At 37.9% G+C, this 20,572-nt stretch overlaps 1 protein-coding gene across 2 annotated transcripts in view; it reads left to right on the plus strand.

The window, feature by feature from the left end:
- Positions 1-2,263: 2,263 nt before the first annotated feature.
- The window catches only part of LOC132127139 (neuroligin-2-like), a 98,667-nt gene continuing 80,358 nt past the window's right edge, over positions 2,264-20,572 (plus strand). For both annotated transcript variants that reach the window (XM_059538796.1, XM_059538798.1), the window contains exon 1: positions 2,264-3,040. The gene's annotated coding sequence lies outside the window, so the exon portion shown is untranslated. The remainder of the gene's footprint in view (positions 3,041-20,572) is intronic.

Raw genomic sequence — 20,572 nt, forward strand, 5'->3', positions numbered from 1 at the left:
ATTCATTTTAAAATATTTTATATATCCCTCCATGGCATATTTAAGACCCACTTGAATGTTCATCGATGAGAGGTGGTCCTTCTGTGTCCAAAATTGATCATAAACGTCTTAGGAGAAGGTTTTTACACTGACAGCTCTAATTGTAAGACAGTTGGCATCTCTGTTTGTTTGTCTGAGGGAGCAAGGGGGGAAAGGGCTTACTGAAAGGTCAATTACAATAGCTGTTTATGGTTTTTATCTTACTAATAATATTTTTTTAAACGTTAAAATAATTTTTTTGAGCGATTTTGAGTTGTGACATGTCAATGAAGAACAAAAACCCTGTGAACACAAGAAGGGTCAGATGTGTTCTGCCAGGTCCTGCAAACATAATGGGAAAATGAGGTAAGAAAATCGCTATCTTTATTATCTTTTGAAAATAGTAAAGTATAACAAATATTTTCTGAAGTGGTACTTGATATAAAAAGTTTGAGAACCACTGGTTTAAAGAAATAGTATAAAATGAAATCCTCCTTTTTAAGAACTTTTTTGTAAACCATTTCTTCTTTCCTTTTCAAGTCATCAAGATTTCTTGAAACATTCATTTCTTGAAACATTGGTAAGAATTTTTTCATCTGCTACATTGCACTGTCACTTCTGGTAGAGATGCATTGACCTTTTGTAATAGGTTTTGATTTTACTTAGTTTAATAAAAATTAACTGGGGGCTCTGAAAACACTGCCTGTGAATACTTTGTTAATATTGTAAACTTTCATCTGAAAACATGAAATAAGTGTTTAATGAATAGTATTGTCCACTTTGTTTCCAGCCCCACTGTTACTGAACTGTAAAGTGAAAATATTGTGTGATTTATTTTGCATTCAGTTTTCAGTTAAATATATTTCACAATATCAAAGTTTATTTCTTATGAGGATTTATTTTTGGGATTGTTTATACAGGACAGTACATAAAGTGCACAAGTGGGAGAGAGTGGAGGGGACGGTGTCAGAAAGGACCAAGAACTGGGACACTTTCAGGATCACCCGACGCACAACCACTGTTGGTTCTAACATTTTAGAGTCCCCTTCGGTAGAAATCTCATTCTGCGTTCCCCACGATAAAGAAGACACAGTCCGGGTGGGTTCCCGTTAGAAATCGCCAATCCACCCCCCCCCCCCCCCCCCTCACGGTGCCCCCTCTAACGCTGGGCCCTTGGAATTGTCCTAATCTTCCCTCCCGTTACAGCGTCCCTGGTTAAAGGTTCCCTTCTCGAACTGTTCAACAAATTTTCACTGCACAAATGTACACATCTCTCATAATGAGACATATTTCTAAAACATGTTTTTTACAGAGACTGTAGTTTTCCACCAAAATAAAAGATCAGCTGGTTTCAGTCATAAAAGTACAAGGATTTCTCTTGCAAGTGTCACAAAAAATATGCATTTATATGCAAAAATATGCCAAATTATTTTACAAAAACCTTTAAATATTATTATATTTGGATTGTTCTACTACATGTTTTTAACAATACATCCATGCATACTCTGCAAAATAAGTTTGGGATTATTTTCATCTGTTTTATACAGTATGTTTCCAAAATAAAACTGCTGTTTTACAATTTTGAGCATGTGGTAGTTTATTGAAGTTGATTGTAAAGCCATTGCTGCCTGCCATTTGATTTTTAGCCTTTATCATGTACAGTGTTGATCTAAATGCAAATTATGATCTAATTGAACATAAAATTGTGTATTTATACATGGTGCAAGGTACGACGGTGAAACAACGTCGTGTTATCAACGTTGATTAACTTTCCAAAATCAACACCTAATTCAACATTAATCCAAGGTCTCCAGAACCATCACAATTCACCCGTGATAAAGGTAAGACGGTGAAACAGTGTTGTGATTTCAACAGTGAATCAATGTCGCGATTTCAACAGTGAATCAATGTCGTGATTTCCACGTTGATCCAATTTGCAAAATCGAAAGGTAATTCAACATTGATTCAACCCTGGTACCTGACGTTGTTTCAGCATTGAATCATTGTTGAAATGCCGGCTGGGAGGCTACCTTTTACTGTTGGGATAGCGACTAGCAAATAAACAGTTAATAGTATCAGAAAAATAGTTACAAGTGAAACTGAAAATATTAGGAGACTAAATTACTTGAAATTATTGGAGCTCTAGAAAAAAACAAAAATGTGTAAACGGCTTGCCATAGCGCGTGCGCGTGTAAGGGAGACTGAGTAAGAGAGAGAGAGAGAGAGAGAGAGAGAGAGAGAGAGAGAGAGAGAGAGAGAGAGGGAGGCGGATATCGGGATTCTGGATTCCTGAATCTTGACAGCTGTGCGTGAAGTGCGGAATGGATATCTGAGAGACATACATCCTTATTGTTCCAGAGTGGGAATAATAGGCTAATAATAATTCTCGCTATTGTCAGTTAGAGGTGAGAGAAAGGAAGACGAAAGTCAATTGATTTCCCACCTGTACGCAAAAGAAGAGGACTGGTTTATGAGTGAGACAGACTGAGAGCAGATGAGAAGTCGTGCCACCGGATGGTTTTTATTATTTGGTGTTCTTTGATGCACGAACGGACTCTGAAATGGGTCGCCATGACGACAGAGCGCTGAGTTAGCTGCTAATGCGTTATACGCATTTGTTTCTGTTATTGTTTTATTTTATCATTTCCCTACCTCCTTTATAGTGATAAAAAATATGCTGTAACCTCGCCGTCAGAAGACACAGGTGTTGTCAGATAAAAGAAATAAAAAGGAGGAGGAGGTGTCGAGAGGTGTTAATTCCCATTCTTTATTCCATTTCTTAATTTCCCCTATCCTCTTTCCTTTTTATGTCTTCTTTCTTTTCTTTCCGTTTTTCTTTTATTGTTTTGGGAACGCCGACTGACGCGAAGAAGGCAAATTGATGTGCGAGAGCCTGCGACACATTCATGACGAATTACCTCAGAAAAAAATACCGATGGCATAAACACCGGCTTCAGCACTGAAGTACGAATAATCACCGGGAAAGAACCGGAGACGCATCGACTACATCCCTTTCATCGCGGTAAGCGGGTTTCTGTTGTCTGTTATTATAATACATATATGTACATTTGCACGATGTGCGCGAGTAACGCGTCTGTATCGGTTTGGCGCACCGTTCACGAATGAGATGTCTAATTAGAACTAAGTGTTTAATAAAGGTGCGCTTTTGTCAGGCAATGCCGACTGCCATGGCCTGTTGATGAGAATATAAAGGTTTTATGATTGACACACTTGGCCAATATATCCTACTATTTTATTCTGGCATGTCTCGTCTGCTTCAAAGAAAAACGACGCGTTCATCATATCTAGATCAAATGATCTCGACGCGACGTTGTCGCGTGGCCTTTACCGGCCATTTGCGCCTCTAATTGCATCCATCGCTCGTCCCTCTGGCAACGTGAGGATTGATTTATTTTTGCACTTGATAGATAATGGTAATGCGCCCTGAATGATGGCAAACATCCGCAACCCACGGACTTCCCATCGCCTGTTAAATGTTTAATGACATTTACGTAAGTGTGAGATAGGATGGAGCAAAGACAACCCACCTAACCCAACTGCACACCCACGACGCCCATGCATGCATAGGTATGGAGGTGTATAGGAAGCCATGGGTCTCACAGAGGGGCACATTTATATGCTGTGGTGGTTGGGCAGTGCTGTCAATGGCAGAATTCAGCACAGACAAGGAATCCTCTGTTCTCCTGGAGGCTGAGGATGTGCCCGTTTCCAACCCAAGTGCTGGTTGATCGTTTTAATGTCTGATATGACCTGATGTAGATTGTTTAGTGCTATTAAATCTGTCTGCTGTCCTTGTATGATGTAGCAGAGGTGAGGTCTCCATGCTGCTCAAACCTTTCCATTCTTTGCTGGAGTTCTGCTGCAGTCCCTCACGTGGATTGAGAAAAAAACTAGTAGTTGATTTCAGAGCATGTGTCTATGTGAAGCATTCTGCTTTCAGATTCATTTGTGTTACTGTGCACATCCATGTAACACCGTGCACATCTGTGACCCATTCTAATGAGGACAAAACAACAACAACAACAACAACAACAACAACAAAAATATATATATATGTTGATAAAAATAAGCTAGCTGTGATATATTGTTTTGGATGATTTACAAACATAAATGATGTAAGGACCGGAAAGAAAATAATGTTTTAAAGCGCTTCAGACCAAGAGAAAGATCTAAGTGATGATTTAGGTTGAAAATGACTGATTCTATATTTAATTCAATAAAATATTTGTTAACAATTGTACATTTAATTTGGTGACAATTGCGTTTTCACATTTCAAGAGCAGAATACAAAGACAAGGCCATGAAGCAACAACAAAGTACTTGTTAGAGACTAATGAAACTCCTGTTACATTAATGTCATTAAATACTATTCAAGTCACATTGATGGATAATGATCAGTAGTTAGACAATCTGAAGTTTTGCTCGTTGTTTTTACAGGGTCAAGCCTTTGTTTGTTCTATTGCTGCAGTTCGAGTGCATTATCACCTCTCCCATTCTTCTTTCTGCTGTGTTCATCTGAATGCCCACATCAAACCTGATTTTTAATGAGTCTTACAATATGTTGATAGATGGATGAAGCACAGCCAGAATGCCCTGAAGTCGTTATTGTGAGCAGAACAACGTTAGAGTGCTGTATACCCAGGGCTGGAGTGTTTGTGATGTAAGGGGGACAACGAATTGCTTATGTCTTAGTTTAGCCCAGGCCTCAGAACAGGTAAATAATGAAGAAAAGTGCAGTGTTAGCTTGATGTAACCCCCTCCATGTGCCCTTCTGTGCAGCCTGTGGTTTGTGTGTGTATGCCGTCTTGGGAAGCACTCACATGGACTGCAGCCTTATTAATCTTTAAAATTCTCTGAGCACTGGGCAAAACGCAAAGAGATGGGTTTTAGACTTGGCCCTTTAAAATGGAGTTTATGAATAAATCAGAAACATCTTTATTGTTTGGTGCTAGTGTCTGGCAGTGATGGACAGCTGTAATTTTGAGAACAGAACTTAAGTCTTGGTTCAGAGTGCTTTACTTATTCACTTATGCAAAAAAGGGATAATTATATCAACAATTCATGATGACAGTAACAATATTTCCTTTCTTTCACCCCAAGGAATACCCAAGGTCAGAGCATCTTTTTTTTCAGTTCACATATGCACAACATTATTCTTCAGACACTATTCAGTGTCCATGCGGAATCTATTGGAAAGCTTTCATCTCCCACAAAAGCCCGACCTCTGTCTAGTCTTGTAAACGCAATGTCAGTGAAATTGCAAAATGCCGTTTTTATTCAACATTATTATCTCTTCGTCCTAGGATGCAGCATTTGAGCATACAATTGAACAGATAAGCATTTCTGAATGTTTATGCCTCGCACAAGCGAGCATTATAAACCTTCACTCTCCTTGAAGTGTCACACAACTCTTCCCGTGCCGTGACCTGTGAGTTGGTAGCGGTTGATTTTCTGCAATAATGTCTGAACATGGTACACGCTTTCTGAACTGCACTTTGTTATAGTAGAGTTGCGGCTGCTGCATTGTGTGGCCTGATGTGCTCAGACATCTGTGTGCCATTATCTCTGTCCCAGCATGTGCAGCATGATCCGCTCACTGTAGACAGCATTGCCACAAGCAATGAATCATCGACTGAACCTGACAGCCCCCTCCCGTCTAGATCTATATTTCAGCTTCAATACATGATATGTGGTGCCCGTTGCCCGACAGAGTCCTGCCGTTGTTCTGAGCTGTAAATGCACTAATAAAGCTGTAATCTTCCCTCGTAACTTTACCTGGAGGTGTGTACCTGCACCTAGCTCCTTTCAGAAGATTGCTGAGTCAAGTTTCCTTCCTGTCCTACGTGACAGATGCAGAGACATCTTTTTAGAGAAGCTCTGAATTGACTTTACAGCTCTCTCAAATAATTCCTGTCCTTCAGAAGTCTGGAATCCACAGATAGACATGCTAAATGCCACATCTGTGTTCTATCTTTTTTGGATAGCAATAAAAAAGGCAGGCATGTCCACTCATCTTGAGGTTTGCACAGGACTGAAAGAAACTGTTATTCGTCAGGAAGATATTTTTTAGGATGGTGCTGAGCTTTAAAGTTGCCTAGAACATCACGCTCTCTCGCTCGCAGCCTGAATCCAAAAGGAACTGGGAGGGAATTGAACTAAAAGGACAAGAGTAAATGGAGAAAACACAAGTGAAGTCAGTGGATCACCCTGTGGTTCAAGGAGTAACTGTTGATGGTGGGAAAACAGATGCAGTTTTTCCCTGCTGTTCTGAAAACTGTATTTAATTATTCATTTGTTTGGAAACCCAAATCACAACAGGGGCTACATTGCAGCTTTAGAGAATTTATAGAGGTTCATTAGTCCTGGAAAAACTCCAAACAAAATGGCAGTGACAGGAAACAGACGAATGGATGGTCCGTTTCCATCCGGTGTTCCTTGATTTAGTCAGAATTTGATATGTTAAGCTCTCTGGTTTAGTAAAGCTTCTGTGCACTTTAAGTGTGCTGCCTTCATTATCTTACCATAATGGCATAAATCCAGCATTACGAATTAATTACAGAATGTAAAATGTGTCCTATTTCAGGCACAGTAAGTTGCCCTGAAGGTGAGCATCTGGCTTTGTTGCAGTGTGTTTTTAGAGTGGAAAATGCACCAAAAAATTATGTTGAATAGTAGGAGTTTGTCAAGGGTGTATGTTTAATGACTCATCCGCTGTTACAAGAAGACTAGAGTGAATGGTGACACTCTCGAACTGATATTGACATTCTGCAGGTTCATTTCAAGCCAATTATGGATGAGGTGATGATTGTAAAATTGCGTATTGATCTTGGGTTTTAGTGTGGACCCTCCCGCCCTTGAGTGTTAAACATAGTTGAGTGCTGCCCGGTGTAATCACATCAAGAAACCTCCCCAAGATTCTTCCTCTCACTTCCTCTCTTCATTCTGAATGTTGATTGTCTCAGTCTCTCTGCAATGCAATTGGTTTTCCCTCACCCAGTGTCTTCAGTAGATGAAAGTTCCTAGACTTAGTCCAACAGGCTTTGAGAGAATCCAGAGATTTTTGATGGTTGTGAACTACAAGAAAGGCAAACTCTGTTATGGGCTCATGCTAATATATAAGCAAGATCATCTATTTCTAGGTTCAGGTTTCTTTGTTGGCATCATTGTTATGAGGAAACAATGGAAGCTTTCCATTGCACAATTGGTTCTTCACATTAAAAAAAAAAAATTGCTTTGTTTTAGAATTGGTTCTTTTTAGAGTGTAGATTCTGTAAAGATTCTGGGAGGTAATGGATGCCAGAAATGTTAAAAATTGTGTTTTTTTAGAGTCCTCCTCTCTGTATTACTGTATCAATAGGAGTACTACGTGCAGCTGTCACCTTGGAATGAGTATTAAAAGCTTGTGAAAAATTAAGGCCAGTATTCGTTTCATAGTTTTGTAATGCTGTTGTTTTGTGTCTCCAGCAATATGTTGGTAAACAACTCCTGCACTTTTCCATTTTTCCTACAGATGGAGTGAATGCAAACTGCTCTAGGCAACATTTTATTTTTTAATTTTTTGAAGAAGCAGGCAGTAATGACAGAAGCATTGGATGATGTGAGAAAATATAATAGCATTTCATTTCCAAACCAGCTTCAACAACAACTTCTAATCATGTGTGTCATCACATAGCAGGCGTTAATATCTCCTGTGCTAATGTGAGAATGAAGAATAGCGGCATTATGAACCTGAATTAATAATAAATACTAACTATTGATTGTCTTGCTGGTTAAGTCATTCTCAGAATACGTAAATCGATCAGTTACCGACCGAGTGCTCATCAACAACTCGTGCACTGACATTCAAGTCTAGCAGATATTTTTTAAAATGCTGTTTTCTATTTTGTATGTGTTAAAAACGCAGTGCAATATTATTTATGCATTCCCTCAGATTATATTATATGCTAAAACGAACAGTTTAAACTGATTAGAGAAATTTAATCTACGAGAAAGCTCTCAAACATGCTCTGGTGTGGATGCTGAGCAATTTGAAATTTAACTGCATTACTTCTCATTTGACCTTTAAGCCGGGCTGTAGAACTAATGGCTCCATAAATTTGTATCCAGTAAAGTGTTAATGTGCCTTGTAGACTTTGGGTTTATTTTTTAACAGGCAGCTAAAATTCCAAGTGTAATTGTCCAATACCTGAACATCATTCAGTCGTGTGCAGAAATTATTAAATTGACCATTGCATAACGCGAGAAAGGTTAAGTGACAAGACAGAAGAATTGCTACATGCAGCGTTGTTTTATGTCTCATGCCGGTGTATCTAAATGTTATGGAAATTATAGTCCACAGTATACAAGTAAAGCGGACTATTTAGTGGCAGAAACAACAAGGGAAAAAAAAGATTCCATAACTGCTCTCAAAGCTGGCTAGCACGGCCCGTAGATGTTTCAGCACCTCTTCCTCGTGGACAGCGACAGATTTAGAGCGGGCATGTTGATGGGCCTGTTCCAGAAATTAAATGAAGCTGGCTAGTTTCTCTTGCTGCCAAAGTTGTGTTTGATTGCTGCACAACATGGAAGTCATCCCTTAGAATATGGCATTAATTTTTTTTCTGCTCACATTTAAAGTTCATGAATGGTGTAGCTTAAAAATCTGAAATATTTCTCTGCGTAAAATGATGTAGTTTTTGGCTCTTTGATTTGACAATGAAGAATAAATCTAGACAGACTATTGGCTTTTCAATACTTTATATCTTTGCTAGGTATTATGTCTCTATTACTTGATTAGACGACTACAATCCACTTTTTTTTCCCATATCCTTTCTTCACTCTCTCTCACAACCCATTATTTTGAAAGGGAATAGCTGAAGTCCCAAAAGGCTGATAGCATATCACCATGTTAGCAGAGGGATCACCCATGTACTTCAATCACTCTCATGGCTACTGCCATTAAACCTGGCATACAGCATGTCTGACTGACAGCCCTGTCTCTGAGGGAAACAAATCGGGCCGGGCCAGCCTTCCGACCCCTAATCAATATGCCTGCCCAGCTGGGACCAGTGCCACCAATCACTCTGTCTGGAGAGGGACGGAGACAGACAGGACGCCCGAGAACTTGACTTGTGCTGTGGTTAGCAGTAACTGTGTTGAAAGACAACATGGCTGAGAAAATGTTCAAACATCCCCCGAGGACAGGAGTGTGATGTTAAAGGCGGAAAAGTACACCACTACAGTTCACTGAGTGATGCTCATGTACAGTGAGTTGAATTTCTCTTTGCTATTAAAATATATCTCTATTGTACAGCCATAAACTAAAAGCCTTAGCAACAAAAAAGATATGTTCTATATTGCATGTCAGATTTTATCCCTCTTTAAGCTTAAAAACGCAATGTTACTGTTAAAGCGCTCAGCTCTCTCCTTCTGGCCTGCTACTTGTAGCGAGTGGTGATTTATAAAGCCATGGAGAGGCCGACGTCCCCCCTCCAATGCGGAGCGTCAATGCGTAATTACTTTGGAAGATGGATGGGTCCCATCCAGGCTGTCCTGGACCCTGAGTTAAATCACAGCCCCCACTCTTTCCTCAGGGTTCATGTACACTCACAGAAACAGCCAACATCTTAGCAATGAGCGTGGCTCTGTTTCACCCATTTCCTATTGGTTCTCGCTCATACACCTTCTCCTTGTGCACCTTACATCCATCTAACAAGACCAGATGCCAGAGATCAGGTTCATTTCCCTTCTGAGGGCGAAAGCGAGAGGCAGAGAGAATTGAATGAAATGTGAAGTAGGTGCAGAAGATAGAGCCAGTGGAACTGATGCGTAGACATAATTTTGGACAAATTTAGCAATTCCCAGCTGACTGCGACAATCTCAGATGTGCAAAGAGTCAATTAGTGATTCTAAAGAACAGTTTCCCTTACCAAAATGTAATCTACATTATGTGTGTGTTTGTATTTGTGTGTGTGTGAGAGAGAGAGTGTGTGTATTCATATACTATAAGATAATAAAGAGAATATTGTGTCATTGCTATAATAGTATGTTATTATTTGATTACGACATTCATATATCATGATTTTGAAACACTATTTTTTGGCTGGTGTTTTTAAAGGTCAAGGACCACCAAAATGCTGATTCTTTCACAAGGGAACCCCATTTAAAAAATATAAAGTCAAAAAATTTCAAATGGCATTTCAAACTCTTTGTATATTATGTTTGTATGTTATGTATTGTATGAGTAAAATTGTAACAGAAACAACTAGTGGTCGACCGATATATCGCCAAGGCCAATATAGCAGCCGATATTTGGCATCTATTTAAATATCGGCATCGACCAATATGATTTCCTTTTTGGCCAATTAGTAATAGAAAGGCATACATAATAATTTCTTGTTTACTGTCAACATTCAGAAAATACACACTTAAATAATTTAAAAAAATCTTTGAAAGACTAATAAACATTTAATTTCGCAAAATTCGAATCCAGTTGTGAGATCTTGTTAAGTGTTCAATTTGTTTATCGCATGTTTTCTGTGTGATGGTCGTTCCATGTGAATTGAATGCGGACATTAGGAGAGTTCAGCTTCACTGAAGACGCGTGATCAACAAACTTTAAACTCGAAATTATGCTGCGTTTTATGCATTTGCCTAATGCAACATGTCATTTCCACTGTGTGCTGTATGTAAAATGAGTGTTACCTTGGCTTTATTTAAAAAAATATGATTCTCAATGCACACAGATTTCACAGAATACTGAGTACCCAGTTGGTTACGGTGTTTACTTACTTTTTAATTATATATTTATTAAATATTTATTTATTTGTGAAAATTACTTTGTCATCTGAAATATATGTGTTTCTTTTACACATTTATTTTTAACCCATTGTCAAATTATTAAAAATGTCTTAAATATTAATTAAAATAAATAAAAATATATCGACTTTATTTTGGCCATCGGCCCCACTTGCTTTCCAGGATATCGGCATCGGCTGTCAAAAAAACTATATCGGTCGACCACTAGATACAAATGTAAAACTTTTGACACTTTCTTTTCACTAATATGTATAGTGTATAATGTATGTTTAAAACCCCAATTAAAAAATGTACGTCATATGTATATATACTTGTGAATTTATAAATTCAATTAAATAAATAAATGCTATACTTAAAGTCTGCTAAATTGAAACAGAACTGAAGTCCAGCTAAAGATGTGTTGAAGTTTATCTGATTGTGTTAAGGTGGAACAATTGCTAGTATACTTTAGGTGCTCTTCAAATATCAAATAGCTTTTGACACAGGTGACACAGGTGTGTGTGTGTGTGTGTGTGTGTGTGTGTGTGTGTGTGTGTGTGTGCGGCGGTGCGAACAGAAATGATCTATCAACCATCAGTACCGCATTATAATTTCTTTCAGAAAAGGTCTATGACAGCGTGTAAGTAAGGCATTCAAATCTATTCCATGCTGTCTAACGCTTGAATGGCTTAAAACACTTTAATATTTAAATGACAAGGCTTAAAACACGTGAGAATGATAAAATTGATTGAGGAAGCAGCACTGGTCCGATTGTTCAGATAGGTGATAAAACACTATGTCCTGTTAACAGCAGGAAAGCTAATTGTATTTGTATGTGAACATAAAATATTACACACACAACTGTTGAATCAGTCAATGTAATACATATTTTCGTAATGGTCTGACATAATAAAATGTGACATGAATGATATTGTATGAAGAGTACATCACGTTGCGCCTCGCATTATGAAAACAATGTTTGGGATACCACGATCAAAACCTAACATATAGACAGTTTGATGTTGAATATTCATCCAAATTACGGTGAAAACCAAATTATTTGTGTGTTAAAATAGCATTCGTGTGTTCAAAATGTAAATAAATGCTTATATTACTGCACTGGCCATCAGAGCGAACCAACCCCGTGACGTCATACATGGTGGTACTGCAAGATGGGAGTGCCCTTGCTCCAAAAGCTATAACAAAACATCCTTTTTTCTTTAAAATTATTACATAAATCACGTTTGTTAAATATTTTTTAATCAAAGTGGAAATCCATTCTATCCATTAAAGGACTTTTTACTGAATTTTTCTTTGTGGAACCAAAAATGGTTCTTCTATGGCATCGCTGTGAAGAACCTTTTAAGCACCTTTATTTTTAAGAGTGTTGGATTCTAGTTTGAAAACCCCTTCTGTAAGGAACATCGTCATGTTCTACTAGCTTAGTTTAAGGGACATCATACAAAAACACCATGTAACATATTGTAAACATCACCTCTCTAACTGCACATACACTTCCTTATTTAAACCTGCATATAAGCACTGTACTCATTCATATGGAAGCGCACTCAGATGCATGCATGTGCCACAGTGGAATTGGTGTTTTTAGCCAAAGATCTGTCTTCTGCCTCCCTCTGAGCTCTTCGGTTAGGGCCAGTTAGCTTGGCTAGTGCTGAAGGTTTAATCCCTCCCTCAGAAATCTGTGGGTGCCTCTAAACAGAAGAGAGTGGCCTCGGGAGACTGCAGCCTGGCTCTCCTCTGCTGTCTCTCTTGCTTTCATGTGTGGGTTAACTCGCTGAGGTTGCAGGACCGGCGAGGGGTGCTGGCGAGAGCTGGAGCTGCTTTTTAAGCCGTGGATGTGTGTGGGGTCTGCTGGGGAATTTGGCATGACTGTCTGCATGTAGTTTGGCAGGCCTAGACTGTACAGAGGCTGGATTTAATGATGCCAGAGAGAGAATTTGATACAAAAGGCAGAATAAGAGGAAAATCTGTGTTTCTTTGTGCATAGACAGTCAACTCTGATGCAACCAGCATCCAAAAAAAAAAAAAAAAAAAAAACCTTTTGCTTGAAGCCTGAATGTATAATGTAGTATAAAGCTAATTCCTTATGGACCTTATTCAAAGTAGACACCATTTAATCATATGAAAATGAAAACAGGGCTATGGAAGAATAGATATACAGTCTGTTCAGTGGGTTGTGCTGTTGTCAATCATCACAAAATGTGATTTATTTAAGTACAAAATAAACTTAAGACATCCTGTCAATAAAACAGCACTGTTCATAGCCTTGATATCATTCATAATGGAATGAAAACTAGTTAAATGTCACACTGTTCACACCAAGGATGGTCACACCACCACCTGATAACATTTAACATATAGGATATAGAAAGTAGGCCTGGGTGATAAAACGGTATCAATATTTATCATTGGTACTCCTTTATTGATAACGATAGAACTAATATTTGATATAGTGCACAATATAGGCAGGCACGTGCTATGAGTGATGCAGATAGCACACACAAACACGAACATGAGTGCTGTGCCTGCCTGTGATGAGGAGATTGTGAATAAAAAAAAATTATATCAGTTAAATTTAAAATTAAACAAAAAATTGCATTTGAATGCTAAAATAGTACAGTCAAATGTTAGGTGTGCATCAGGGAGCGTCATCAGTGGCACACGAGATGCGGTGATGCTGATGTAAGTGATGTTATAGGTCTGGGCGATATAGCTAAAAATGTATCAACGATTCAGTGTTTCATATCATTCAGTATCGATAATTATTGTCATTTTATAAAAAAATTTCAAACAAATATCAAGATTTTTTTTTTTTTTTACATTTAATCACTTTATTTTTAAAGCAACTCAATTTACTGAGACAAAATATTTTTTCTTTTTATATTTTTAACAGTCAAACACAAAAGAAAAATTAAACAAATAATTTCTAATGTTTTGTTTGCAAATTAAATAGGCTAGGTTAAACTTTTGGCTTGTTTCCCGAGGCCACAGGAGGACGCAATGAGAAAACAATGCAGCACATTAAATTGTCAAAACAAGGAAATAACTATTGATAAAAAAATATATAAAAAAAACGTGCATTAACTCTAAATTAACTCATTTAAATCAAATATAATTTTGTAAATGGCATAAATAATTATGAACAAAACAGCATCACATATTTATGCATTTTTAATACAAAGAGCCAAATCGCCCATCACACAGGTGGCATTTAAAAACATATGAGACGCAGTGAAAAGGAATAAAACTCCACAAATTTGTGTTGTGTTTCGTGTACTCGATTGAACAAATCAAGGGAACAAATTAGTAAATTGTGTGGACAATTTATAAATCAAGGGAACTAATTAGTAAATCGTGCGCACTATTTAGCCTACTATTTTCCTGTATGCCATGTGCGGGGCTCCGTACGTGCCTATATCATCATTATATCAAAAAAAAAAGTATATTGCTATCGAAGATGTGTACTGTCGATAAATATCGATACCGTTTTAGCGCCCAGGCCTACGTTGTTGCATTTTAATGTTTTGTTAGTCTAGCCCATGAGCGGCACCACTGCTGCATTATTCATTAAAAATATTAGAGAAATATAGTAGCTCAATGCTTAGAAGAGCTTGATTAGGTTAAAACCGAAACCAAGCCAATTACACAGTATGGATATTCAGCACATTAAACAGTTTAAACTTTTAGAAAACATGCCACAAATTTGTGGAGGTTTATTCCTTTTCACTGCGTCTCATACAGTATGTTATCTGCAATTCAGCTCTTTGTTTAATTATGCAATACATAAATACATGATGCTGTTTTGTCCACAATTGTTTATGCAATTTACAAAATTATATTTGATTTATATATGTTAATATATAACGTATACGTTATGCACGTTTTTATTTGGTCAATTATACAAAAAAAAAATGCTAAAGTGGTAGTGATGGGATTTATGGCTCTTTGAGGGGATCCGGATCTTCGCGATCCGTTCCTTTCAAAGAGCCGTTCAAAAGAACACCAATATCTGAGTTTAATTTATTTTGAAATATTGATTATTACCTCGTTTGTCATGTGTGGACTATATTCCACAGGGTTGCACAAATCCCTCTGCTTAGACAGTGACATCACTATTTTGGATTTACCCTACAAAGTGTGTGTGTGTGTGTGTGTGTGTGTGTGTGTGTGTGTGTGTGTGTGTGTGTGTGTGTGTGTGTAAAGCTACGTTGACTTATGTTATTCATACAATACCTACTCAAATAAACATCAAAAACAAAGCCGGCAATGAATTTCTGTGCAAAACAGCTTTTACTACAAACACTTCCACACAAAATTATTATCACACAAGAACATTTTGATAGAAAACAAAAAATATTTAAAGTAGATAAAATTAGAATAAATAAAATGGAAATGTCTACATACTACATACTATTACTACTGTAAACTTTGCAAATAGGACATCAGCCCCTTCAAGTCAATGAACAATAACAAAGTGGGCTGCAATGAACATGCACAACTAATAACTAATATCATCACGCTATAAAGGGTTGGCCTTCGCTGGGTGCGCCCCTCCCCTATAACTGTTCTGTCTCGCGGAGGAGCTCATTTGTGTGCATCTGTGTGAAACACGCATAGGAAAAAAGAATGACAGAAAGAACGGCTCCCCTCCAGCCGCGACTCGGCTCCCATCGTTCATGTTTATGAGCCGTTCAAAAGAATCGGTTCGTTCGCGAACGTCACAACTCTATAAAGTGGGGTTGTGACTGCCATATCAATCAAGTAACACATTCCACACCATCTGTCGATGACCATCCTGTCTCCATGTCAATAAATTCCACGTCAATTGAGAGTCACAAGGAAAATCTGTCTGTCAATGTTCCATCTTGTTATGCCTCCTTTGCAGATGTCTTCAACCCCCTAGCAGCCTCCAAACTTCCGCCACACCATCCTTGGGATTGTGCGATCGACCTAGTCCCTGGACAGACCATTCCAAAGGGGCGAATTTACTCCCTGTCCATCCCTGAACAAAAGGCCATGAAGGAATACGTAGAAGAAGCCTTAAAACAAGGGTACATCCGACCATCCACTTCCCCAACAACTGCTAGTTTCTTCTTCGCCCCGTAGAAAGATGGAGGGTTGCGACCATGTATCGACTACAGAGCTCTAGATAAGATAACGGTAAAGTTCAGTTACCCACTTTCAATAATCCCATCCTCTCTTGAACAGCTCCGGGATGCCCGTATCTTCACTAAATTAGACTTACAGAGCGCATACAACCTGGTCAAAATTTGAGAAGGAGATGAGTGGAAAACGGCTTTCATCACCCCGCTGGACAGTACGAATACTTGGTGATGCCGTATGGTTTAGTAAACGCCCCCTCAGTCTTCCAAACTTTCATGGATGAAGTTCTTTGTGAGTATCTGAACCGTTTTGCTCTCGTTTATATAGATGACATCCTCATTTTCTCTCCCAATGAAAAGGATCACCAGTGTCATGTCGCCAAAGTGCTCCAACATCTCAGAGAGTTTTCCTTATTTACCAAAGCAGAAAAATGTGTCTTTCACCAGCTGTCCATTGAATTCCTAGGATATAACATCAACGACAAAGGGGTGAAGATGGATGACCGGAAAACCCAAGCGATCACTTCATGGCCAACTCCCAAGTCCATCAAGGAGCTTCAGAAGTTCCTGGGTTTCGCCAACTTTTATCGCCGTTTTATTCATCAGTACAGTATGATTACCGCACCTCTCACTTCTCTCCTAAAGGGAAAACCAAAGACCCTCCAGTGGAACCACGAAGCTGAGCAGGCCTTCCAAGCCTTAAAGACCGCTTTTACAACAGCCCCACTACTTAAACACCCAGACCCAGAGAAGAAGTCTCTGTAGTCTCCTGTGTATATCCCGAGCTGATATTGTCTTCGGCCTCTGTGAAGGAAGAGAACATACGTGAGCGATATGTGACTGTGGCTTTGACACTCCTGAATCAAACGTGCTCACCTGTCTACTATCCCGTCCCCTGTGTTTATCATACTGCCCGCACTTGAAGACACGAAGCACTCACCGAGCACTAGAAGACAAAGTATTCACTGAGCACTTGCATACTTAAATAAAGACACTGTACTAAATTCATCTACCTCTGTCTTCTGTGTATATCCTGACAGTATCGTTTAAATTGTTACTGCCTTGAAATATTACTTTGAAATACAGTACCGTATTTTCCGGACTATAAGTCGCACTTTTTTTCATAGTTTAGTTGGTCCTGCGACTTATAGTCAGGTGCGACTCATTTATCAAAATTAATTTGACATGACCCAAGAGAAATGAACTAAGAGAGTGAACCAAGAGAAAACATTACCGTCTACAGCCACGAGAGGGCGCTCTATACTGCTCAGTTCTCCTGTAGTCTACACTGAAAACATAAAGCGCCCTCTCGTGGCTGTAGACGGTAATGTTTTCTCTTGGTTCTAAATAAATGCGACTTATAGTCCAGTGCGACTTATATATGTTTTTTTCCTCATCATGACATATTTTTGGACTGGTGCGACTTATAGTCCGAAAAATACGGTAAATGTAAAATGCCTAAAAACACTAACTTGATTAAATTAATACTTGGCTTTAATAAATTGAATATTGATTAAATTGTTAATGTTAAAAAAATATACATAATTGTTTTCTTTGATCTGATAGTGTAAGTAATATTTATTTAACCAATAATATGTGACTGGGACATGAATGTACATTTGATTTATTAGCTACAATATTAGCTGAAAGCATTCATGTACAGTACCACGAAAGCGGATGCTGCTTTTGGGAGTTAGTGCAACATCTATTTTCTCTCTCTCTCTCTCTCTCTCTCTCTCTCTCTCTCTCTCACACACACACACACACACAGAGAGAGAGAGAGAGAGGGACGCTCACACGCAACCCACACAACAAAACAGGACAGTTTGTCCTCATGTGGTGTAAAAAGGTGGGATTGAAACAAATTGGTGTAAAAGGACTTAATAAACTAAAAGGCAGTGCTGTGAATAAGCCATGAGTCACGGCAGTCAGCTGTAGGGTAGGCGTTACAGACCAGACTGACTAATGGAAAACATACAGTTTATTAACTTAACTGTCCTCACTGAACTCTTTTAGCACATTAGGTGAAATTTAAAGGTGAAATTAAATTAGGAAATTAACAAATGTATTAGTGGAAACGTAAACGTAATCAGTTTTATATTTATCTGTGTGTTTTCCTCTAAAAGGATGCTGGTTTCCATAGTGAGGTTTTAATTGTCTGACCAAACAGGTTGAGATGTGTGTGTGTGTTTTTAAAAAAAATCTTTTTGTTTTTTACACCGATCTGTCTTCCCGCTGGGTCGTGTCCTGAGTCTCCTTCAGTCATTCATCAATAGCTTCTCCTCCTGCTTCATTAAAGCCTTCTTTAATGACTTTTATTTGATTATTCATGAGTTTGTTTAGTTGATTGTTTTTTATCATGCTGTGACCTGGGGGGTGCATTTTGGGAAATAAAACCAAAGTGTGCACACAGACTTTGCATAGAATAAAATACCAGCATACTGTTTATTGCACAGTATTGCAAATTATATTTAGATTATTTATATTATTATACATACCGGTACTGCTTACATACACACATTATAAACAGTTTCATTAATAAAATAGTATAATAGCCCCAAAAATTGTGTAATAACCCTCTCAGATTATACATATGAAATTGTTCATACCTGAGATGGTTGTTGCACTATTTTGTGGGTTCATACATATACATATACATATACATATACATATACATATATAATACAGAAATAGTGTAATAACTCTCAGATTATATAAAGGCCTACTTAATTATATTTAGCATATACTGTGCAGTACACAGTATGCTAGTGTTGCTGTAGCATTATATCTACTGTTTGTTTGATCGATCGATAGATAGATAAAATGCTAGCACGCATGCACACACGTGCACACGCACACAAATACAAGGCTGAATAGTTGCACAACACTAGTATACTGTGTACGTCATTTCTTTTTAAATGCTACTTTTTATTAGATTCCCTTTGTGCTATATATATATTTTTTTACAATTTATGCATTTAGCAGATGCTTTTATCCAAAGCGACTTACATTGCATTCAGGCTAACAATTTTCTACTATCATGTGTTCCCTGGGATTCGAACCCCCAACCTTTGCGCTTGCTATCGCAATGCTCTACCAGTTGAGTATTTACATATAAAAATCTAAATAAATACTAATCGCTGTTTTTATTATTTCTGATTGCATTAGGACAGGAAATCAAAGGTCAGCTGGAGAGCATTGTGGGATACAGTGCTCCACTTAGTCGTAGCATGCTTCACTTTTTGGGGAATGTAGTAGGTCATTCATGATTTCAGAAATTTGCCAACTGCATAAATAGCATGAGCAGTATGGTAGTATGCAGTTTCAAACACAGCCTGATCCATCTTCATTTATCTTCTTTGTGGCCAGAAACTTGCTCTCTTGTTATTATGGGTGTAGGGAAACTGTTTAGTGTTATCACAGTTAAGCTTCTGTCTCGCACACACAAAAATAGTCGCACATATTTTTAGCAGGCTGAACAAAGGGAATTGTGGGATAAGGCTCTGAACTCACAGATGATGACACTGCAATGTCTCAGAGTAATTATGGGGTCATCCTGAAATTAACACAGAAACATGAACTCCCATTCTAAAATGATTGTTCTCACGGACAGCTTAACCTCCAGCTCCAATGGTGCTGTCAAGAAGAGATCAGCTAAGAATAGATTTAGCCACAAATCATTCCAGACTTCCCTCAGTCAGGGTATTACAGTTCGGAGTAGATTAACTAAGAATAGTTTTATAAGGAATATCATTAAAAAAGTTGAATTACCCCATACTAGAAATTACTGTAAACCAGAGTTCGGGAAGCTACTATTAACTAGCTTGCCAAGCTGCATGCTGCTCATCGTTTAAAGGAACTAAACTGCCTTTTTGAAAAAAGGATACACTACACTACAAGCTGCTAATAAACAGCAGCTAACTATCTTTTTAAACATAATATAATTTCTAATTTAATCAGTCATATTTTGGCACACACAATGTGAGGGGTTTTGAAAATAAATAAAAATTATAATTAAGTTGAAAGCATGATGAACTGCAGCATTTAGCTAAGTATTCTGCTATAATCAATTGACTCAAATCAATTATTTTTAATCTGTTTTAGGCTGCTTTTTCATCTTTCCATGTATTGTCCAATATGGGAGAGGACATTTATGAGGGCATGTTTGTTTATTGCTTCAGCTCACTTGGCAGTAAAGCAGCATGTGCAACACAATGTGAAGTTAAAAATAGGAGGCATTAAAAAGGTAGCACATACGCTATCGGTCAAAAATGTGGAATTATTCAGATTTTAACATCATAGGATTCATTTAAATTTTGAAATAGACTACAATATGAATGATTTTATTTCAGAAACATTTAAAACTGAATTATTCCAAACTTTTGACTGGTAGTGTTTTGTGCTGCACAGCAAAATCTCTAGTGTTGAACTCTTAGTATTACAGACTTTTAGAGTGAAGTGTTAAAGTTGTGATGTTAAATTTTAGGGGATTAACAGAAGCTAGTGTAAACAGCAACCTTTGGCCAGTGTAAATATGGAGAGTAATCCTTATTAACACTGCTGAGTGTTATTACTCACATTGGGGACATTTGCATATATATATATATATACTGTTTTGGAAGTAAATGGATATA

Source organism: Carassius carassius, chromosome 45 (genome assembly GCF_963082965.1).
Source record: "Carassius carassius chromosome 45, fCarCar2.1, whole genome shotgun sequence".
Taxonomy (NCBI): Eukaryota; Metazoa; Chordata; class Actinopteri; order Cypriniformes; family Cyprinidae; genus Carassius; species Carassius carassius.